This window comes from Nannobrachium achirus (genome assembly GCF_963921795.1).
Source record: "Nannobrachium achirus genome assembly, chromosome: 14".
Lineage (NCBI taxonomy): Eukaryota > Metazoa > Chordata > Actinopteri > Myctophiformes > Myctophidae > Nannobrachium > Nannobrachium achirus.
The window spans coordinates 46,878,019-46,901,179 of record NC_137821.1 but is presented as its reverse complement, the minus strand read 5'-3'; positions in this window follow the sequence as shown (position 1 = coordinate 46,901,179).

The following is a 23,161-nucleotide window of genomic DNA, read 5'->3' as shown; positions in this document are numbered from 1 at the left end:
CGATTTCATTATCAGAGATCCCTTTTTGAATATATGCATTTTTTTTTGTCCTATGCACCGGTCACCAACCTTTGAGTGTGTGCATCAGCCTTGTTGTTCTAATTAAAGAGTCAAACAATGTAAAACAATTTCTCCAGCTTGAGCTACTTCACACTATGCAAAAATGTCCTCACCCGTTATCAGGTTAACAATTGCTTTCTTTCATTTCCAGCTTAAAGAGGAAGTGGACAAACTGTGCAAACTTGGGCTGCCAGAAGACGCCTTACTAAAGCTGATAAACATTGATCTACTGATCTACATTCAATCAATGGGCTGAAGCTGGATGGAAACGATTCAGATTAACTAGAATCAATGCCAAGACTTGGTGGTTATTTATATTGGGATGGGATTATTTATAGTGGGATTGGGTTTTCAAAGCAGAGGGCATGTTATGATCTCTCTAGACCAAGGCTACTCAACTTAATACGGCTCAGGGGCCACTCAGTAAAATACAAAATCTCCCAGGCCCGCAAGCTAAAAATGACTGTCCTATTTTGGACGTTTAGACAATGATTTTGTTACACACTACATAAGTAGTCTAAACATTAAAGGACAACTCCTCCCTAAATCACTTTGAGGCTCGTTTTCCTACTTAAATTGATCCAAAAAGACTGTCCATGGGGTCTATTAGGCAAAAATGCCCCTCTTGTCCAGAGTGGAGCCTATAAGCCTATCACTTTTACACTATTTTGTTGTGGTCAAAAGAGTTTTTATTTTTCATGAATGTGTTAGTAGTTGTCATCACAAACACATCCATGCCATCGTTGTCCCACACAAGCCATCACACTCTGCTAAACAGGTGTTAGGCTTTTATGTGTTTTGCCAAGTCCCGGAAAAGAAGCCCTGTGATTGGCCAGTACAGTCACTTTGATTGGCAGTTGTGCCGAATGCTCACCCCAAAACATTATTTATGAGATTGTGGTGGTTTGTGTTCGACAACCAAGGCATGGATGTGTTTGTAATGACAACTAGTAACACATTCATGAAAAATGAAAACACTTTTGACCACAACAGATTGTGTAAAAACGATAGGCTTATAGGTTCCACTCTAAGCTATGACAGCTGCTGGGTTCTGCTGGGGAAACTGGAAAACAGGAGTATTTGTGCCTAATAGACCCCATGGACAGTCTTTTTGGATCAATATAAGTAGGAAAATGGGCCTAGAAGTGATTTAGGGAGGAGTTGTCCTTTAAGGAAACACACTGAAAACAGGACCCATTTCCATCTATAAGGCCAAACCTCATTGAACAACAAGATTGTCATGGAATGATTAATGATTAAATGAGTTTCTTCTTTTGGAACAAATAGCTAAAAAGCCAAAAATTGTTTACTAGTGGTTTTGGAGAGAAACTGAAAAATTACATCAGAAATAATTTGTCCACTGAAAGTAGACAAAATATATTATTGGTATGACCATGACGGGCCGCATAGACATGCCACTGCTCTAGACGTTCCTAGATTTGTTATGTTCCAGCTCCCAGACCACTGAAATGTCACTCTGAAAAAAGAAATAATTTCTTAACACTTAGAGCCGTGAGAGCATGGACCAAACATCCAGAGGAAGTCGTCCGGGCTCCTACAGTCGATACTTTTAAAAGATTTTTTGTACAATTATAGGGCTGGCTTGAAACATCATAGACTGGTGAACAAAGCGATGTAAAAAGGTTTTGTTAAAAAATTTGAAAAAAAAAAAAAAAAAAAATGAATGAAAAACATTGTCTATGTTATGTATTTATTTTAAGTATTGTGTGACTGTATGGGTGTGTTTGGGATACATTTTGGGGTTGGTGGGTGAATTGGATGTAGTATTTTATGAATTGTTAAAGTATTTTAAAGAATATTTATTAATATTGTGAGGCGTAGAGGATGTTATCCTGTGCCAGATCTTTTTCAATACATTTCAATAAATAAAATGGAAACGGCGAGGGATAAAATGCTAAAATGAATTGAATAGAATGAATTGTATAGAAAGGCAAATGAAGTCTCCAACAAGGATCTGGCAGGAAAACCAACTGTCTCTCTTATAGTATGGAGGCCCTGGCCAGCTGCCTCCAATCTCTGATTGCCACCACTCTCCCAATCTGGGAACCCATCATCAAAGAAAGTGCGACGCCCACTCGGTCTGTCTCTCTTCAATGGCTCCTCCATCATTGACTCGGTCTCGAGAGATTGCCTCTCTCCTAACCAGGAGAATATTTTTTGCAGGTCTTTAAGTCCGAGTGTATCAAAAAAGCAACTGGGTTAAGCACCGCTGGTCCAACCAGTTTAACATTCACCAGGTTAACATTCACCAGCATCGGCAGGTTAGCATTCACCAGGTTAGCATTCACCAGCATTAGTTTTACTGAGGTTAGGGTTAAGGTTAGGTTTAGGTGGATCTCCCATAGACATGAAAAGGTAGACGCCTCCTTCGGCTTTGGGGCGTGCGTCTTGGAGGATTGGCAATTTGTACAAGACTGCATTTCTGCACCATTGTATTAATGCGACACTGTGGTCAAACTTGGGTAAAATTGAGCAAAGCAAATAAAATGAAGATTTAAAAAAATATGTTTTTTTCACTATTATTAATATCATTATATGGTTACATTTGAAAATTCCATACTTCCATTGCCTTAGAGAGACCCACAAATCTAATCGCTTCCAATTTCACTTGTTTATCCTTTTATGAGACATTCTCTCCTGATTGTGTACCAACCTGAAAATGTATTTTCTTTTTATAAAGAGCTGGAGAAACAGCTATTACTGGACACTCTGTTAATGCAATGATGTATTTAAACAATGCAACCACTTAATAATTTGACCTACACTGCTTTAACTTAGTATAAGGGAAATGAAGAGTTTGGTCTGTGGTTCAACATGATGATGCATACAGCAGCTGGATAATATCACATAGCATGTCACAAACCAATATCAGGCTAGTTATTCACACTGTCCGGTTGAAATTGTTAACATGCTTCATGCAACCAACCAGGACTCATCAAAATAAAATAATCCATGTATTAATTATCCTTCCAAATATGCATCCATCCATCCATCCATTCTTTCTGTCCAGGTGTACAGATCACCAGTAGCTTATTTATAAGATTATAAGTCTGATTAAATCTGATTGGAAAGAAGTACAAGGTGAGGGGAACAGTCACATGCACCTCCTATAGTATGTCAACTACTGATTTAGAACACAAAAGGCTCAGTTAGAAGGTTGAAACTGTGCCGTACCACCAATTCAGTTTCACATGGGCCAGTGCCTTGCTAAATCAGCTATATTCTAATTGAGTTGCTTGTTGTTTAACTCCTTTAATAAATAGCCAATGCCCAATTTCCCTATAATGATGAAAATTATAAAGTAAAATAATGCAACTTTATATGAAAGTGTTACGTTTGCCAAAAAGGTTTGGTGTAGAGTAGGGATACTCAAACTTCTGAACTTGTGGGCCACATTACAAAAATGTCAAGAGGCCACGGGCCAGTTGATAAAAGGAGATTAGTTGATAACTCTCTCTTTTATTTGCTTTATTTCCACATAACGTAAGACAAGTGCAATGTGCATTATTTTATTTCTTGGAATTCCATTTATATTCTGTCAATGACACCATTTGTAATCAAAGTAATTTGCTCCATTTTCTCTCTTATTAATAATTCTGTGCAATTAACATATTCCACACAAACACTAAAACAAACAAATTTACATTGTCTGCTATTTGTCTGGGTTGTTAATGTTGTGCATCCGTCTGCCTGCTATGAAGTGGGATAACGTTAAAGATAGCTGAGCACATCTCTCTTTCATTGCTTCACAATGTTATTTATGACTCCCACATTCAACACAAATGGCTTTTACATAAAATAAAATAAAACAATCTACTAAAAATAGATTACCCAGACTGTTTATCTACCAAATGGCTAATGATGCAGTGAGAGCTACAGTCATTTTGGGTAGGCTAATTAGTTGGGCAGAGCCACTGGTAAAAATAAATAAAACATTGAACATTTAAAAAAGATTGCGCCGCGGGCCGGAAGTGGCCTGCGGGCCAGAGTTTGAGTATCACTGGAGTATACTAAATCTACATGGATGGCCTTTGACCTTCACATGCACATTGGTCGGCAGTGTTATGAAACCCTCATGCAGAGAAATGTGTTTCTCAAGCCTTTTGACCATGAAACTATCACACTAAAGCACTTTAAGGCCTTAAAAAATATTTTCTTTATTTGCTAATTTTAAACCTATAACTAATTTGCCTCTTACATACAGTACGTGTCGTGTAGTACTTTGACCCAAAGAGAATGAAAAGGTGCAATTTGTTTTGTCTGCATGGGTCTAAAACCAAACTTTTTGTCTTTAAGCAAGGGTACATTTTCACCAACTTGCTTTATGATAGATCTCCGGATTCGTGGTGATCACTGAAGTCGATCTGCTCCTATGTCCTGGTGGCACCGCGACCCATGATGGACTTCTTAGTGTTTCTCTCAGGTTTCAAAAGCATTATATAACACTTCGGTCCAAACAGCGCCACCAACAGACCAAAACTAGAAGCCAAAATAGCAAACACCTCCACCACGTCCGCATATTTGCCCGGAGAGCTGACATACGCCGGGATGAAGGCTATCCACACGGAACAGAATATCAACATGCTGAAAGTGATCAACTTGGCCTCGTTGAAGTTGTCCGGGAGATTCCTCGCCATGAACGCCATGACGAAACTGAGGAGCGCCAGTAAACCGATGTAACCCAGCAGCACCGCGAAACCGACCGTGGACCCCACCGCACACTCGTAGACGATCTTATCGCTGTGGTATTGCATGTTTTTGTGAGGGGTCGGCGAGGCGGACACAAGCCAGACTACGCAGATGGTGGCCTGGATGGAAGTGAGTGCCAGGACCGTTCCTCTCTGCTGCATGGCGCCGAAGAACTTCAGAATGCCCGCGCCTCCGGGCTTGGAGGCCCTGAACACGGCCAGCACCACCTGTGGTGGCAGAAATTTATAGAGTAACAAATATGTGAGTTAATTTAGGCATATAATTATTGAATGCTTTAACCAGTGGAAAAATTGCAGATATACAAGCTCACAGCGCTGCACCGAGTGCCGCGCTGCAAGGAAAAAGTCGTGAAAATGTGTGCAAATCTTTGAATATATGTATTTTCAAAGCGAACGTTTGTAACTCAAATTCTGCTTCTGGGTGGTCCCTGGAACTAAATATTTTGAGATGCGGGTCAAATAAATATAATTTTGGGGGTCCTTCACATGAGCTCCATTTAAGTGAAAAGGACCTTTTCTTTGACGATGGCTGGCCAGATTGCTAACATAGAAACATAGGTTTTTCAAAAAATCTTAGAAGGATTCAAAAGACACTTATAGAATCGGGTCAAAATTCTAATTTTCACGATTTTTCAAAAGTAGCAGATCTACAAACTCGCAGCGCAGCACTCTGTGCCGCGCTGTGAGCTTGTATATCTGCTATTTTTCAATAGTTAAAGCATAAGATAATGATACACAATAATGTGTACCCGTTCTGAATGGGTTAAGTACTTGTTCTCCTTCCGTTCAATCTCATTGAATGGATGGTCACATGCTAATTCAACTCAACAGCTGTCAATCTAACAGCTGAGTTCTCTCCCCCATGCTTACTCCTTAGTCTGCCAGCAAATCTGTATGTCTGTAACTATTTCTATCTTGCCATTATCTTTAGTACATTTCCTTATAAGACCATGTTTGGAATAGCATCTCTGTTAGAATGAGGAGTATAAGAGCTGCATGAGAATGGGGCAGGGGAGGCTTGTGCCCGGAGGGGCTGACAAGAGAGGCCAAGAGGCCTGCTCCTCTGATGATCTGTAATGCTGATACTCTGTAAAATGTTTTGCCTTCTTGAATAAATCTTTGTCAATTTTTCAAATCCTTCATCCTTGTGGAACATTCATTTGTTGCTATCACATCCATATATGGAAGACTTCTGTAAGAATAGACCTGTATCTATAGACACTGTCTAGTAGACACTCCTTTGCCTATTCTTCTCCAACTGTCCTGTATAAATAAGACACTGCCCGGAGAACGGGAGGACACTAGCATGCGTGTGCCTCGAGAGCTCTCAATCTTTGTTGTTAAATAAATATATTGTATTAATCGTCACTCTACCGTGTGGAAATTCAATTTTATATACTATATCGTCGTTGTCGGGTGGAAACCTTGTATGTCCAAAACCGTTCGTTTTCATCATTTAAAAAAGAAATGAACTAAACTAGTGAAAACAGCCGATCTACACAAGCACACAACTCCTCGCACCGCGAGGCGTTGTGTGCTTGTAGATCTGCTGTTTTCACTACCTTTGTGCGATGGCCTCGTCTGATGAAGCAGGGCTTCACTTAGCGAGAAAATGTACAAATTTGAGGTTTCTGCCCAACAATGACGATAATAAGGTTTAAAGAAATCCATAACAATTTTTGGCGAGCCAGCTAGGAGCAACTGTTCAGATAGGCAGCTGCTGTCATTAATGAAGAGTGACCGATACACGATAGCACATGAGGGGCTTTTAAGCCGTGACATCATTTTGTAGTCAGACCTCCAAGCAGATTTATTGTCAATATGTGTCCCTCGCTATTTCAACAGATCCGAGACAAAAATAACGACTGAAGTATAATTCTACCACTTGCCTGTCAACAAGAAAGAGAAAACAAGTAAATAGTAAAAATAGTAAAAAGATTCACAGGCGCAGGGGCCTTTTGGCCCCAAAAGTTCTCCTCTGCCTACAAAATGATGTCAGACTTAAGAGCCCCATATTGACAGTTTTATAAAAACCTCCTACACACCATGGTCTTCACCAAGATGCAGGAGACGCACAGAGCACGAAGCTCACAGCGTGTCTCAGCTGGCAGGTCCAGAGCCGAGGACGGACAATGAACAGCAGCGAGCACAGGAAGCACAGCTTGAGGAGCTGTTGTGCCTCGCTCAAAACCCATTTAGAACGGGTACACATTATTGTGTCTCATTATGTTATGCTTTAACTATTGAAAAATAGCAGATATACAAGCTCACATCTGCTATTTTTGAAAAAATCTTGAAAATTTGAATTTTGACCCGATTCTATAAGTGTCTTTTGAATCCTTCTTAGATTTTTTTTTAAAACCCTATGTTTCTATGTCAGCAATCTGGCCAGCCATCGTCAAAGAAAAGGTCCTTTTCACTTAAATGGAGCTCAGTTAGTCTGTTCTTGAGACACTACTATGTCAGTGGTTCTCAAACCTTTTCATGTGAAGGACCCCCAAACTGATATCTATTTGGCCACGGACACCCATCTCAAAATATCTAGTTCCAGGGACCCCCCAGAAGCAAAATTTGAGTAACAAACGTTCGCTTTAAAAATACATTATTCAAAGATTTGCACACATTTTCACAACTTTTTTCAAAAAATAGCAGATCTACAAGCTCGCAGCGAGCTTGTATATCTGCTATATTTTGAAAAAAGTCTATTCTAGGCCTAAATGGGTGCCCTAGATAGCACATAATATTGACAGTTTTATAAAAATCTCCTACACACCATGGTCTTCACCAGGATGCAGGAGATGCAGAGCACGAAACTGATGCCGAACACGGCGTGTCTCAGCTGGCAGGTCCACATTCTCGGACGACCGATGAACAGCAGCGAGCACAGGAAACACAGCTTGAGCGACAGCAGCAGCTGGAAGCTGAGCTCCGAGTTGTTGGCGCGCACCATGGGCGTGTCCCGGTGGTAGACGAACACGCCCATGACCAGGGCGCAGACGAGGGTGCCCAGCAGCGAGATGGTGGTCAGGGAGATGCCCAGGTGCTCGTGGTAGGACAGGAACTCCCTGCTCTTGGGGACACAGCGGTCACGCCGGGGACCGGACCAGAACTCCTCTGGACAGCTGGTGCACTCTGCGGAGTCTAAACAACAACGGCAAGGTTAAAGATGGCGTGACATGATTTTTTTTTTCTCCTCCCTAAAGGCCCATTCCCACTGGGCCAGATAACAGATAAAAAATCTCTTTCTCCAGATATTTCTTCCATTCAAAGTAGATGGTAGATACAGACAAAAAATATATATCTGCCACAGATAAAAGAAATGTGTATGTGGCAAATATTTTTTATATCTGTATCTACCATCCACTTTGAATGGAAAAAATATCTGGAGAAAGAGATTTTATTTATCTGTTATCTGGCCCAGTGGGAATGGGCCTTTAAGCATGATGATCAGGCATTATGATTATACTAGGATGAAGATTTATTTCCAAAAAAAAGTGTACAGAAAGAGTGAAAATGTTTATGTGGCCACACCCACTGGGTCATTAGGTATGCCTGGTTGTCAGGTGGGTGGTGACCCAACTTAAGTTAGCCACACCCACAGTGTTGGGTGTATGGTAAAAGGGGAGGGGATAATTTTATGATTAAATCTGAGTTTTTCGATCAGGCGATTCATTCAATCATTCAATCATTCATTCATTCAATCATTCATTGACAGTAGTGACAGTTGCAGTCCTAAGTCTAAAGTCTGCTTGTAGGACTAGTAATGTAAACCAACCTGTCTCATTGCTGACCTTTCCTTCAGAACAAGCAATGCAGTCGAAGCAGCAGACAGGTTCTCCTTTCCTTCTGGACACACGGGTTCCAGGAGAACAGTTCTCACTGCACACTGACCGAGGAGGCTATGGAGGAAGGGTTTTTGAAAAAAAAAAATGAAAAAACGTATGTTTCTATGATTAGTGATTCTCAAACTTTTTCATGTGAAGGACCCCCAAAACTATATGTATTTGGCCGCAGACCACCCCCGCTCAAAATATGTTGTTCCAGCGACCCCCAAAAGCAAATATTTTAGTTACAACAGTTCGCTTTATATTCAAAGATTTGCACAAATGTTCATGATTTTTCAAAAATAGCAGATCTACAAGCTCATAGTGCGGCACTTGGTGCCGCGCTATGAGCTTGTATATCTGCTATTTTTGAATAGCCAAAGTATAAAATAATGGTTAAAGTGATTAAAATCTATGGTCTAAACTAGATTATTCACATCAACGTGAGTTATTTCAGAAAGCCGAAATAACCTTTTGGGAGTCAAAGTTCCAGAAGATTCCGTCTTCATCCAGGATGAGTTCTTCATCTCCGGAGGCTGACTTCTTCACCACGCCTACGTTGTGAAACGCTGTGCTTCCGTCGGGGAGCCACACCCAGTTCATGACATCGTAGATCGGTAAAGCGTCGCCGCTCTCGTCAAATGACACGCGATCACCAAATGATGTGGTGAAGTTCACCCGCTCCAGGTAATAGACAAGCTAGAAATAGTGATGAGCAAAATCATCAAGGGGACAGACTGGTATGCAGTATAATTAAAGGGATATTCCACTTTCAACAGGGAAACAGGGGAAGGGCTTCTCTCCCCACACACACCCATTGTAACTTCAAACTCCATTTTAACCATGATAGATGTATTAAAAACACCCATTATTTTTTCTAGTGACTCATATTACCCTCCTAATATGTGAGCAGGCCGTGTTTTTTCAACAACTTTTTTCATTTATTTTGACTAATTATTTGGGAAAATGGAACAAAAATTAAATACAAACAATTATTAAAAATAAATGAAAAAATGTTATTGAAAAAACACGGCCTGCTCACGTATTAGGAGGGTAATATGGGTCACCAGAAAAAATAATGGGTGTATTTAATGAATCTATCATGGTTAAAATGAAGTTTGAAGTTACAATGGGTGTGTGTGGGGAGAGGCCTTGGGCTTGGAGGGCCTGGTAACATTTACATCACATATCTAAATATTGAATCAAGCAAATTAAAAACTGTTCAGGGTGTTCATAAAAGCCTGATTAGACAATAACATTACCAAAAGTTTTTTGAAAGTGGAATAGCCCTTTAAAATATAATTACCATCTTCTCCCTGTACAGACCACCTTTAGACATTGTCGATAGGACCAGAGACTTAGCTGGCATACAGGAAAGATCCTACTAAGTAAATTTGTCTTGCTTTCACCAATGTCAAGTTTACTTTTTAATTATTACTTTAGTCTAAACTTGAATCAAACTGCAGAAATGAAACCAGTAAGACTCCCTAATCGGTAGATAAGCAACCGTCAGCATACACAAACTTTAGAAGGCAATGGTAGGCTATCAGGAGGGAATATGGGAAATGGGACAGATCCATGTTGATGACATGATACTGTGTAACACTTTGCGTGATTTTAGGGCAAAATCTGTAGGAGCAGTGTCCAAAAATGTGTTTTGCAGGAATCGGCCTCATGGTGGCGCTAGAAGAGGGCCATGAGAGAAATGAGTTTGGCATGGATCGGGGCAACGGTGGCAGAGATATGAGTAGGGGAAAAGTGTGACGTGACAGACAGACAGACTGACTGACTGACTGACTGACAGACTGACAGACGGCCGGTGGAGGTTTTGATAGTAACTGCGACCTGGCAGTCGCAATTAACGGGAAAACAGGTGAATTAAAGGAGTAGTTTACCCCCCAAAATGACTTTTTTAATCACTCACGCCTCATGGAGACTATTGAGTTCAATAATATTTTTTTGTAATTTGTCGCATTCCTAAGACAAAGATTTGGATATAGTAAATGAACCCCCATTGACTCCGGATGGGGACCCAAATGCATTTGGGTGTCCATCCGGAATCAATGGGGGTACATTTATTGTAATCAAAAGTCATTTTGGGGGTGAACTACTCCTTTAATACCTCACCTGCCATGGCTGTACTGTCTGCAGACTGGCACAGCTGTGCCCAGTGAAAGGCCCTCTTCCTGGCACACACTGCAGCATGTCGTGGAGGGCGTGGGCCAGAGCGTACACAGCCTTGTACACGTTATAGTCTGCCCTGAGGTCTGACACGTCCACCAGCGTAGTCTCTGCCGTGCCCAGGTCCTCTTGTCCCGTGCACACCCTTCCACCGGAGTCCACCCACTCTGGCGGGAGGGGCGCAAATTTACACCGAAATGTGTTCTCCCAAAACTGCCTGACCTGATGAAAGAGCAATGGAACACATACACACAAGCGGATGTCATTAAGATATTGCAGCTTAAATACAACACTCCTAGACGGATTATGAGAAAATGGACCCCTAGGCACCGACACGCAAATTATCTGTAATAAATAGGGCAGGCCCTGGTTTCTTGCAAGAGTTGGGCCTCTATACATTTTCTAAAACTAGTGTTTTTTCTGTTTATGTAAGGAATCTCACTTGTCCCAGGCTGGTGGCTTACCACTGATAACACATACTTAACGGACCACAGTCAAGTGTTATGTGATGCTATTGTATGAATGAGGGGGCCCCATCTATACTATAATTTTGCGAATGTCTGAGTGAGTGAGTGAGTGAGTGAGTGAGTGAGTGAGTGAGTGAGTGAGTGAGTGTCTGTCTGTCTGTCTGTCTGTCTGTCTGTCTGTCACAGCGTTTCTCCTCGGTGGCTGGAGCAATTGATCTGAAATCGCATCACCATCAGCATATGAACACACCTGACATAACTGTGAAGCCCGTTTGTCACTTTCACAAATCGTATGCTGTATATTAGCATTTTTATGGTGTATCTATATCTATTTAGCCTACAGTACCTTTTGTGACCACACATGTTAAGGGAGGGGCGCTGTTGTTCAGGCCATGCACAATCACACACAAACCCACACACACACACACACACACACACACACACACACACACACACAGGGGGGGGGGGGGGGGGGGGGGGGGGGTGTGCAGGCAGGTCTGTAGCCATTAAACGAAACGGGTTTCTTACATTGATGCTCCTACATCATGCAAGCACCAGTTAAAGTTACTTTCCATCCCTCATATACTGTGTGCACAGTGCACATCCCATAACCCACACACTGCACATCATTTTGGAGCTCATATCTTTGAACGGGTAAGGGCTAGTTTAGATAAATCGTAGTAGATACAGTAACATAATGACATTATCTTATCTACACGATGTATCTAAATGGGGCTCGAATTGTTGTAATGCATGGATGTTATTTTGAACAATTTTGTTGTTTTGCACTTATCCGCAAGTTTCCAACGTCCCGTTGTGTATTGCGCAGAAAGTGGACGGTAGTTCCGGCGTCGCAGCCGAGTGTGATCACAACGGTTGCATCTGCGACATGAGCTTGTATGTCAGCTGTTTTCCGGATGTGTCCAACACACTGTGTTCTACAGTAAATTCCCACGGAAACAGATGGATAGATAAACTGAGGGGTTAAACACTCACAGTAACGTGTATCATGATGGTTTAGGACTTTTGGGGTTATTTTACTGACATGAATGAATAAGCCCATTGTCTGATAAAAAGCACAACGTTAATAACAGTGATGTGGTCACTCAGGGTCCCCATCTCGATGGCCCCTGGGCCTGGGCCCACTAGGCCCACTAGGCCCGTTGGGTAATCCTTCCCTGACAACACTAAACAAAATACTCACTACTCTATCTTCGTGGTCATTGTCGGGATGTGTTTTTAACAGGAAGTCCTTGAGACCCGGTATCTCTCCGCGCCGGATGGCGAAGCCCAGCGTTCCTCTCAGGTAGGGCATGTAGCGAGGAGACTGGAGGTTGAAGTCGTTCCACCAGGCTGCAGTGGCAGGTAACATCCACTGCAGACCCGTCACGTCCTGCTTTACCACCTAGCGATTGTGTTGAAATAAATAACGAATTAATTTAAACACACACACAAGAACACCAAGCATCGGCCCGAAACGGTCTTCGGCGAGCGAAGAAAACAGGCTATAACGGAAAACAGGCTATGTCCCGGGCAGGGACATGCTGGGCCCCTGATTCAGCCCGGAAAAAAGAATTGGAGAGGCCCTCATTGTTCGCTATAGAGAGAGATCTCTCTCTATAGCGCTGCTGCTACTCAAAGATTTGCCATTTCAGATCATGACAAGTGACAAGCCAGTGGGCCAATTACATGAGTTATATTTCATCGTTGTTGTGTGGAAACCTTGTCCAAAACCGTTTGTTTTGTATTTATCATTTTAAAAATGATTTAAACTAGTGAAAACAGCCGATCTACAAGCACACAACGCCTCCCACCTAGAGGCGTTGTGTGCTTGTAGATCGGCTGTTTTCACTACTTTTGTGCGACAGCTTTGTATGATGAAGCAGGGCTTTGCTTTGTGAAAAAATTGGAGATTGGTTTCTGCCCGACAGTGACGATTTACCCAGCCCAGCCCCCAAAATGGAACGAAGGCCGACATTTTATTTTTATTTTTTTCCTAATGGCCGGCCTGGACCGGCCGGGAATGAACTGGCTGTTCGGGAGTTGTCCCGCTTTTCCCAATGGCCAGCACGTCCCTGGTCCCTGGTCCCTGTCCGCGGGCCCGGACTTGAGTAAAAATAAATAACCCAGGTGTCCTCCTCCGGCCCCAGGAGCCGAGACGGGACAGGGCGGGGACCCCGAGCGAGGAGTCCTGTCAGCTTGGCGATTTAACTTCGCCCTGCCGTAATCATCAAGATTTTTTTTTAACAGTGTAAAAACAATTACACAGATTTATACTTCACTTTATCTGCAAGGAATCTAGAATGTACGAATATTTCACATTTTGAATTATATTCCATTATGGACGGGAACACATTTGTGTGCTTTTACCCCTCAGGCCAGGAAAACATTTTTGTGTAGTACAGTACATATACAGTATGTAGCAACGTATTTGTTTTTGTAATTTCTTTAACGGACTCTACATTCAGTGCCGGTTCTAGGATTCAGGTGGCCCTATGCAACTGATCAACATTTTCTTTTTGGAGGCATATTGACTTGCTCATGAATCAAGGCAGCCAGGCCTAGAATGAAGTTGGGGATTATGGGGAAGGAGGAAAGGGGAGGGCATATTAGAATAATAACGCTAGTTTTTGGATAGGGGATACATGCTTTGGTTGTGGCCCTAAGCGACCGCTTATATTGCTTATGCCAGGAACCGGCCCTGTCTACATTAGTGTAACTCATCTCAGATTCGGTGAAATTAAAATTTACGAAATTAGCAGGTATCATCACAAGTTAACACAAACCTCCCCCATGACGTTATCCATATAGATCAAGTATGCGAACGCGATGACCACGCGAGCTGTGGACGTCTTCATGGCGGAGACGATCCTGTGGAGTTTGTCCAGGTCCTTGTCCCTGGGCAGGGCCTCTGAGTAGGCCACACAGCCCAGCCCGGACCGGACCAGCTCAGCCTGGAACAACACAGCGGCATCACGGCCAGATTCATCATCACTGAACAGCACGCCCACCCAGGTCCACTCAAACCTCCTCATGACCTGCAGCATAGCTCGCACCTGATGGGGGGATGAGTGCTAGGGTTGGATTATTCCATTACCTCAATTCAAAGGAGCTTTATTGGCATGAGAAAACATACGTTTACGTTGCCAAAGCAAGTAGTCAAAATATAATAAAAGCAGTTGAAAATACTGCATTGTGTAAACTGAGCGTTCTACCACTTTTTCTAGTCACATGTTCAAATACTGGATTCTGATTGGTTTAAAACAGTGGTAAATAGGCCAACAACCTTGCGTTGGCTCATGGACCCTGTCACCCTGCCCACTGAAACAATTAATGATTGTAACTAAAGATCCTTGCCTTGCAAGTTACAACTGTGTTTTCTGTCATTTATATGGAAAAAGTGGTAGAAAAGCAATTTATCATTCGAGGTTGTGGGTTGTTGGCTGATTTACCACTGTTTCAGGGTTGGAAACAGTAGTAAATCAGCCAACAACCCACTCCCTCTCATGGTAAATGGCTTACATGTCACGTACCGGTATACACGGTCAAAGCTTTTTGAAACAAATAACAGCAATCTTTTGCAGTCACTGTCAAAACAATTTAAATGGTATTCAAAAAAGCCTCAGATTTAAAATGTGTTTAAAGGTAGCAGCTCTGTTTACAGTATATGTGCAGTAGGTCTAGAGGTCTAATCAGGACACTATGGTTACTGGTTAGTAGTCCTTGATGATTATTCAATCATCATCATCATCATTAACTCAAGGCCATGTTAACATAGTATGGAGCACAGATTCATAAATAGACAGTATACAATACATACAATTCGTACAGAAGCGGCAAAAGGCATGGCATGCATTATTTGAACAGAGATAGAACGTGTTAGAAAAGCACCCAATTTACTAATAACTTTTGGCTCATCGGATTGCATTAATACAATTTATTTCAACATAGATGGGTGAGTTGTACAGTATATATAGCCTAGTACGTTGGCAGATATGTTTGTCTAAAATTCATGATGATAATATGTTTGCACTCAAACAAAAAATCCAAACTCATCCCCAAATCGATTGGCGTTATAGAAATTGCGTAACCACTGACTTTTTCCTAGACTTTCATATCGGCCAGTAACCTTTGGAATTCTCGTGTTATTCACGCTAAATTTACAAATGGCCTGTCTGTACTTGTGGTTTTCACACAAGGGTTCTTTTTCTAACTTGAACTCTTGATTGAACACTACATAATGATGCCAAATTAAGTTAACGTTGACACTTTTTTTGCAAGAACTGGCCTTTTAACAAACTGATCAAAAGTTTGTTTCGGCCAGTCAATGTTATTACATTTCTGAGTGAGCCGAAGGTAAGACAAATCACAGTCCCAGTATCTGCTTCACTTGTGAGACCCATGGTAACATAACGTATATACATCTGTGTTAAACAGGTTAAGCAGAGTTGCACAGTTTGGCTCAGTTTACTCTCTTTGCCTTCAATCAACCAGCCCCAATAGTCAATGAGTGTATTTTTAATTAAAATAAAGATGGGTGGTACCTCCCCAACTCACCATATATTACTACAGGAACCTATAGTTGTTTTTACTTCTAAGATGTACTTGATAGGAATTTGAGATGGACATTTTCTAGCATTTACATTTTTTCAAACCCCCAGACGTATACCATGACATTAAAATTGTTTATTTTAATTTCTATGTTGGGTTTCAGGGGACATTGTATTCAAGTTACTAAAACATAACAACTTATATATATATATATATATATATATATATATATATATATATATATATATATATATATATATATATATATATATACACCTCCCACACCTCCCACGCACTTCTCCCCATTCCTCCCATCCCATCCACCATCCTTACCCACAAGGCCGGGCATACGATCAACAATACATACTGTATGTATGCAATTCAAAGACACAAAAAGAAAAAGAAAACACAAAATGATGTTCAGGGAAATCACTAATACATCAAAGTTTAAAGCGGAGGAGGAAAAGAAAAAAAGATGAGCATGTTCATTCTGATGATCAATCAATGGCCAAGTGTGTGGAACATGAACTAGTTGGATACCAACATGTTAACCGTGTGCAGAAGTTACAGTTACCTGGAAGGCATTGCTGGGTATTGTTCTGAAGAAGGATGGGAACTGAGTCAGATCACTCAGACAGGAGCAAGCAGCATAGTAACTAACCTGGAAAAGGCACAAAACATAATTACATAACTTACTACATAACTGTAAGTAAGCCTTGTCAAGCCACAAGGCTCATAGGGCAGGAGCCTATATCCTGTTTCTGTAGCGTGAGGCAGCTTGATCCCCCTGGACATGATGCTAATAGACTAGGACTTAGAAAACAGGGAAGAAAAAGAAAACACAAGATACAATATTTATCATATTCAAAGATTGGATAAATAGACAAATCACCAAAGATTAAGCATATACCGGTACAGAAAATAAGTTGTGGTTATGACTTTTATTGTTGCGATATGCTTTTGCACTTTCTTTTCTGTTATATTATTTTTTCTTCTTCTTTCTTTTCTGTTTTTTTTTTTTTTTCATCTGTATGACATGGCTATTAATATTTTATTTGTAGTAGATGTGTATATTCCACAATGATGTCATTTCATCCTAGAAATGTACAAATATTCCCAGAGAATGCAACTTCCCCAGCCCCTGGAGGGCATTCTCCCTCACATTTTTTACTGAATCTTTGTGCATCATTGTTTTATTTTATTACATTTTTAAGTGATAATAAACAAACAAACAAATGGCATTCAAGTGAGAGACCTACCATGGGCACCCTGTACAAACCCAACATTCTGGAGATGGCGATGGAACTCTTCGAGGTGGAGGGACCCACGATTCCCAGCACCGGGGGGGACCCTAGGCAGCTCTCGTCCGGCGTGAAGCGCTCCTCTCTGCCGCTGATCTGAGACAGCGCAGCGCGGAAAGTGACGCCGAGCGTGATGCAGGTGTCGTAGATGCTGTATCCCAGGGTGGCGTTGGGCAGCAGGCTGGGGTTGGCGTTGATCTCCTCGGTGGCAAAGGCCATTATCTGTGCCAGTCTGAACCCTTCGGCCACGAAACTAACAAGACAAAATTCACACTGTGACCTTGAATATCGTGGCTGTCAGGCAGAAACATTATTGTGTCTACAGTACACATACAGTATTGGCAGTGGTGGAAATAATTATTCACATTTTGTTACTTACTTCATTTAAAGTATCAATATTGCAGTGTAGAAATACTGTGTTAGGGGTTAGGGTACAATCACCGCACTTATATTCTACCTATGAGGGCCGATTCTGCGGAAAACCGCTCCATTCCCATTGAAATACATTGGCAGAATCCACCCTCATAGGTAGAATAAAAGTGTGGTGTGTGACTGTGCCTTAAAGGACAACTTTGTTTTTTTACAACAAGGGTTCATATTTTAGATTGTAATTAGAGAAAAGAAAAAGTGAGTGTTACAATGTTTTCATTTGCTTCGTTCTATTGTCGACAATATGCATCTTTGTAGAGATATCATCCTGGCACTGATCTATCAAAACAATTTACAATTTAGGCATTTAGCAGACACACTCTTATACTTACACTAGCGAGGTAATACATCAAGACATCAACAAAGAAAGAAAGAAAGAAAGAAAGAAAGAAAGAAAGAAAGAAAAAAGAAAGAAAGAAAGAATACTATCTAAATTACATGTATGGGCATTGAGAGTAGGCGAGTGCTACGGTAAGTGCTATGGGCTGAAACAAAAGTTCTGTGTTCTACTTGCTCTGCTATGCTATTATGTGATGATGCTCACCCGTAGCAAGAGGGCTGCTGTTGCTCGGAGGTGAAAGACAACTCGGGGAAGACGGAGGAGAAGTGGAACGGAAACAAGCCGCCCAGAACCACGTCTCCGGCCTTGTGGAATCTGTCCAGGTTAAAGCGTGCCTGGAACTCACACGATGGAGAGGGAGACAAAGAAGGAGAGAAGGACAACATCAAGGTCAGGTACGTGTGTGAAAGCAGGTGTATGACATCTAGAGAAGCCCTCATGACTGTCCTTTCCTCTTTCTAACACTCCCCCCCTCCCCTTTCTAAACCCATGGTCCAGCTGCTGGGTTTTATATACGCATGCAGAGCTGTGCCACCCTATGCCACCTCGTGATCTGTCACTCAACAACACCCACCTGGGCAGAGGCAGAAGAGTAGAGGCAGGGCTTAACGTTCATGTAAAAAATAATTACGTGTGTGTGTGTGTGTGTGTGTGTGTGTGTGTGTGTGTGTGTGTGTGTGTGTGTGTGTGTGTGTGTGTGTGCGTGCGTGCTCGTGTGTCCTGTAATGTGTCAATGGCACTATCCTGGCTACAGTGGTGTACATTTATGACACAATACTTAGATTAGTACCATGCTTGGCCTTGAACCCAAACTGATTGTCTGTGGTACCAAAAAAAGAAAATAGTCGATCTAATAAACTCTTTCTAGGACCTTGGACATTACACTGGCTATCCCCACCTTTCCCGCTCTGTCCATAAAGGAGTAGTTCACCACCCAAAATGTTTTTTTCCCCTGTTGATTACTCACGCCATGGAGACATGAGTTCAATAATATATGTTTGTATTTATATAAGACAAACAATATATTATAGTAAATGTACCCCCATTGATTCCGGATGGAGACCCAGATGCATTTGGGTTCCCATCTGGAATCAATGGGAGTACATTTATTGTAATCAAATTATTGTCTTAGGAATGCTACAAAAAACAATGTTTTTATTGAACTCAAGTCTCCATGGCCTGTGTATTCAATAGGGGTAAAAAGGTCATTTTGGTGGTGAAAAACTCCTTTAATGACCGACATCAAAGTGACAGACAACAGAGTGTGGCAGCAGTCCATGCGTCATGAGCCCAGTATGTTTAAACGAGTAGTTCACCCCTAAAAATACTTTTTTTCCTATTGATTACACAGGCCATGGTGACTCGAGTTCAATAATAATTGAATTGAAATTGAATTGAGAAAAAAAAAAAAAAAAAAAAAAAACACATTTTGGGGTGAACTACTCCTTTAACACGTTGCAGTCCGAAATAGAATGGTGGTTGGTAGATTAGCCGTGAAATTTCTATTATTGTATTGTGATCTGAGACATAATATTATGTTTATAAACATGACCCCGCAGCCCCTCCATCTTGAACAGCGCCGCTGTTTTTTCTTTTTTTTTCCCCCCAGGCCAGTAACTCACCATGATTTTCTCGATCTCCGTTGGGATAGAATGGGGGTTTTGGCCGATCGTCGATGTCCCCGTGCGTTTCGCGTGCGCGATCCTTTCACGTAAATGTCCCCGCAAATAGTCCATGTGTGACTGAAGAACAGAACTGAAAAGTTTCGCTAGCATAGCCCCAAGCATGGCTGCAGGAGGAGCTCGAGTGTGTAGACAGTAAACGGATGGGTGGAAGGTGCCTTGGAGAAGGAGAGGCGCTGACGTCACCTCTGCTTCATGCACGGTCTGCATGAGCTATCAGTGCACGAGTGGTGACTAGGGAAGGTTAGACGATCGCCGATTTTCGGATCAAAAGCTTTTATTCCGGTTTTAAAGACAAAGTCCGGGAATGTACGACGTGGCTGAGAGTCCCTGGGGGGATGTGCGATATAGTACGGTTTTAACATTAAGGGGCTCCCCTTGGCTTAGAAGGTGTTAAGGTGTTCTGCAGTGATGTGCAGTTCAGCAGAACAATTTACCTTCCAGCCTCAAATTGACCATTCATTTCCTTTGACAATATTCATTTTGCATTAAAGAGATGGTTGACCAATAACATTAACCATTCCATTTGTGTATGGCTGCCCATCTCTGTCTGTATTATGACACTGTACAAATACAGACCTAGTCCTATAGCTGTAAACATGGCACACCTGTGCCCTTGTTAATGTTTATGTCTAGACTCAGTACTGTATTATGGTCTCACTGGACCTTAAAATTAATTATCAACAGTGCAGGGTGCACCTGAGACAGTTTCATCACCCAAGTGTCAACACTGGCAATCACACACCTGCCTTTGATTTCCCAGCTCCTGTTTAATGTGTAGTACCCATCTGGGTATATAGTCTGTTGTTGTCAGACGATCAGAGATGTTCAATCTGTACCCACCTGGGTAATAGTCTGTTGTTCACGATCAGAGATGTTTGCCTGCCGATACGTCTGCTGGACACTTCTGAATGCAAGATCGTTGAAAGAGCGGCACTGAAAACACAAAGCTACGCCCACTGTTTTACAAACCAATCATGTCACGGTCACCACCCCAATGTGAAGGACCACCCTAAAACCTTTTGATTTGGTTCTGCAAGGCACTTTGTTTTTAACTCTATAATTGTGTACACCTAGTTTTAGCAATGGAAGATGAGAGATTACATCATTCTCCAGTCTAGTGTTTATAGCAGGGCTATTATAGGCAACCTTAGGCACGGGTGCCAACATTGGCACAGGGGAGGGTTATCACTGGCACACTGGCAGACATGTGAGAGAGAGAGTTTTTTTATTTTAAAATCAAATTGTTTTAAACATGGTCAATTAAATTAAGGTCAAGCAAGTTAGATCCTGCAGATAATTCTAAATTCATCACAACTCTGAACTTTGACTGGGGAGGGAGTCTGGAAGATAGGTGGCTTATTGCTCTGAGTCTAATGATCGTTATAACAATGTCATGACAATCAAAATATGACATCATTTTTGAAGGGTTGTCATTAAAATGTATTTTGACATGGCACACTGACTGTCTAGAAAATAAAAACACAGCACTTCATTTCAAAAAAGGTTGCTGACCCCTGGTTTAGAGACTAGCTGGTCATCTTCCAGGTGATGGCTCACAAACAACCTGTTCCTCAAGGGGGCACAAGAGGGCGCCATTGAATGTTGTATGCTATGTATACAGTATGTCTACAAACATTATGGCCTTCTCAAAAGTCTAGAAAAACAAGTGTGTGTGCGTGTGTGCGTCTGTGCGTGCGTGCTTGCGCGTAATATTATTTGGCATGCACAAAATTGACCTTTGGATACATTTTGCATGACATAATCAGGACCATAATATTTTTTATAAGACTATATATGTTTCACAGAAACACACACACACATGGCTCTGATTTTAGTGGAGTCAGTGGTAGGCCTACATCAGATTAATCTGTATACTAACAAGCATAACTCTAAATATGATTATAAAAGGGTTATGATGATGTTGATTTGACAGCTTTGACACTGAAGCATTTCTAATTTTCTTTATAAAAAAAGAAATTACACATATGAAACATGATGAATGTACAGCAATTATATTCAATATAATCTGTTTGGACGGACTTTGTAGCTGTTGCTTGCTTGTTATGTTGTAAACATCTGTGACATCAAATATATAACTTACAGAAGTGTTCATTTTTAATCAATTAACACCCGAGTCTGAAATGAAAAATAAGTCTTCTAAATCCTAACAGTTTTCTGAAAAAACCTGCTATATCAGTGGTGCTCAAACGTATATGTATTTGGCTGCGGACCCCCCCCCCATCTCATTTATTTTCCCAGGGACCGACCGGAAGCAAAGGTTTGGGTTAAAAATGTTTGCTTTAAAAATATATGTATAATCAAAATTTGCACACGATTTTTCAAAAATAGAAGATCTACAAACTCATCTGCTATTTTTGAGTAGTCAAAGTATATATATATATATATATATATATATATATCTCAAATCTAAGATGACACAGATCCTTTTGCAGTCTTAATGGGTTAATATACAATAGTAATGTTGGGTTTTCATACTTTTCTTGTTTTCCTTTTTTCTTTTTGTTTTACTGTTTCCTGAGTATGATCCACTTAGAAACCTCAAACAACACATGGTGCTTTCACAGGTCTCGAGCAGAGAGGACAGTGTTGGTGGTTTTACACAGTTGAGAACCACAGCTCATTTCCTCCACCGGTGCTGCATGCAACCTCTAGTCCAGGGTTTCTCAACGTGGGCGCCGAGGCACCCTAGGGTGCCGTGATGCAAGTCCAGGGTGCAGCAGAGTACTTTGATAAATATATTTACGATCCCTACGATACGATTTTCCATTTTCACCAAATGTCTTTGCCAAAAATAGCAGATCTACAAGCTCGCAAAGCCACGCGAGGGTGTGCTTTATCATGATTATTGGCACGACGGGGATGTGAATGAGCCGCAGCTACTCAAAAGCAGTGTTGGGCAATATTAGTAAGCTGTAACAACATAATCTGTTTAACCAGCTCCTTTTAGAACCGAATAATTATTTTGGGAATAACAATAATAGTAAGAGTCACCAATAAGCCAAAAAGGCTATAAAATAAATCTCTCTTGACCTTTTAAATAAAGTGTTTTCAAAAGGCAACAAAACCAGCGTAATATGCAAACATATTATGCAAACCAGCGTAATATGCAAACATTTGTATGTAGTAATATGGTATAATATTACTGTTTTGGCAAAGTAATTCCTTACACTACTCGTTACTGGGTAATCATATTACACTCATATATTACTAAATAACTTACTGTCTAACAAGAGACATCTGCAGTTTTAAAACTTGCAAAGAGCTAATATCCTGGGGGGAGTCAGCTTGCAGTTGCTTACTCAAACGTGTGTGCAGTGCAAGGAAGCCGGCTGTGACTTTGCACTTAGTTGGTACGAACTCTTTCCATCTTCTTCACTCAAACTTCTCCATCTGTAACACAATAAAACAATAAAACACAAATGCATTAGGATTGAACAAATATTGACAGAAATACATTGGCTTTAATAGGAATGGCTACCAACATGTAGCCTATACTGAACAAAATGCAATTAAAACTATTTAACTATTTTTCATATTTTTCACTATTTTTGTGAATTTATAACGATACATAA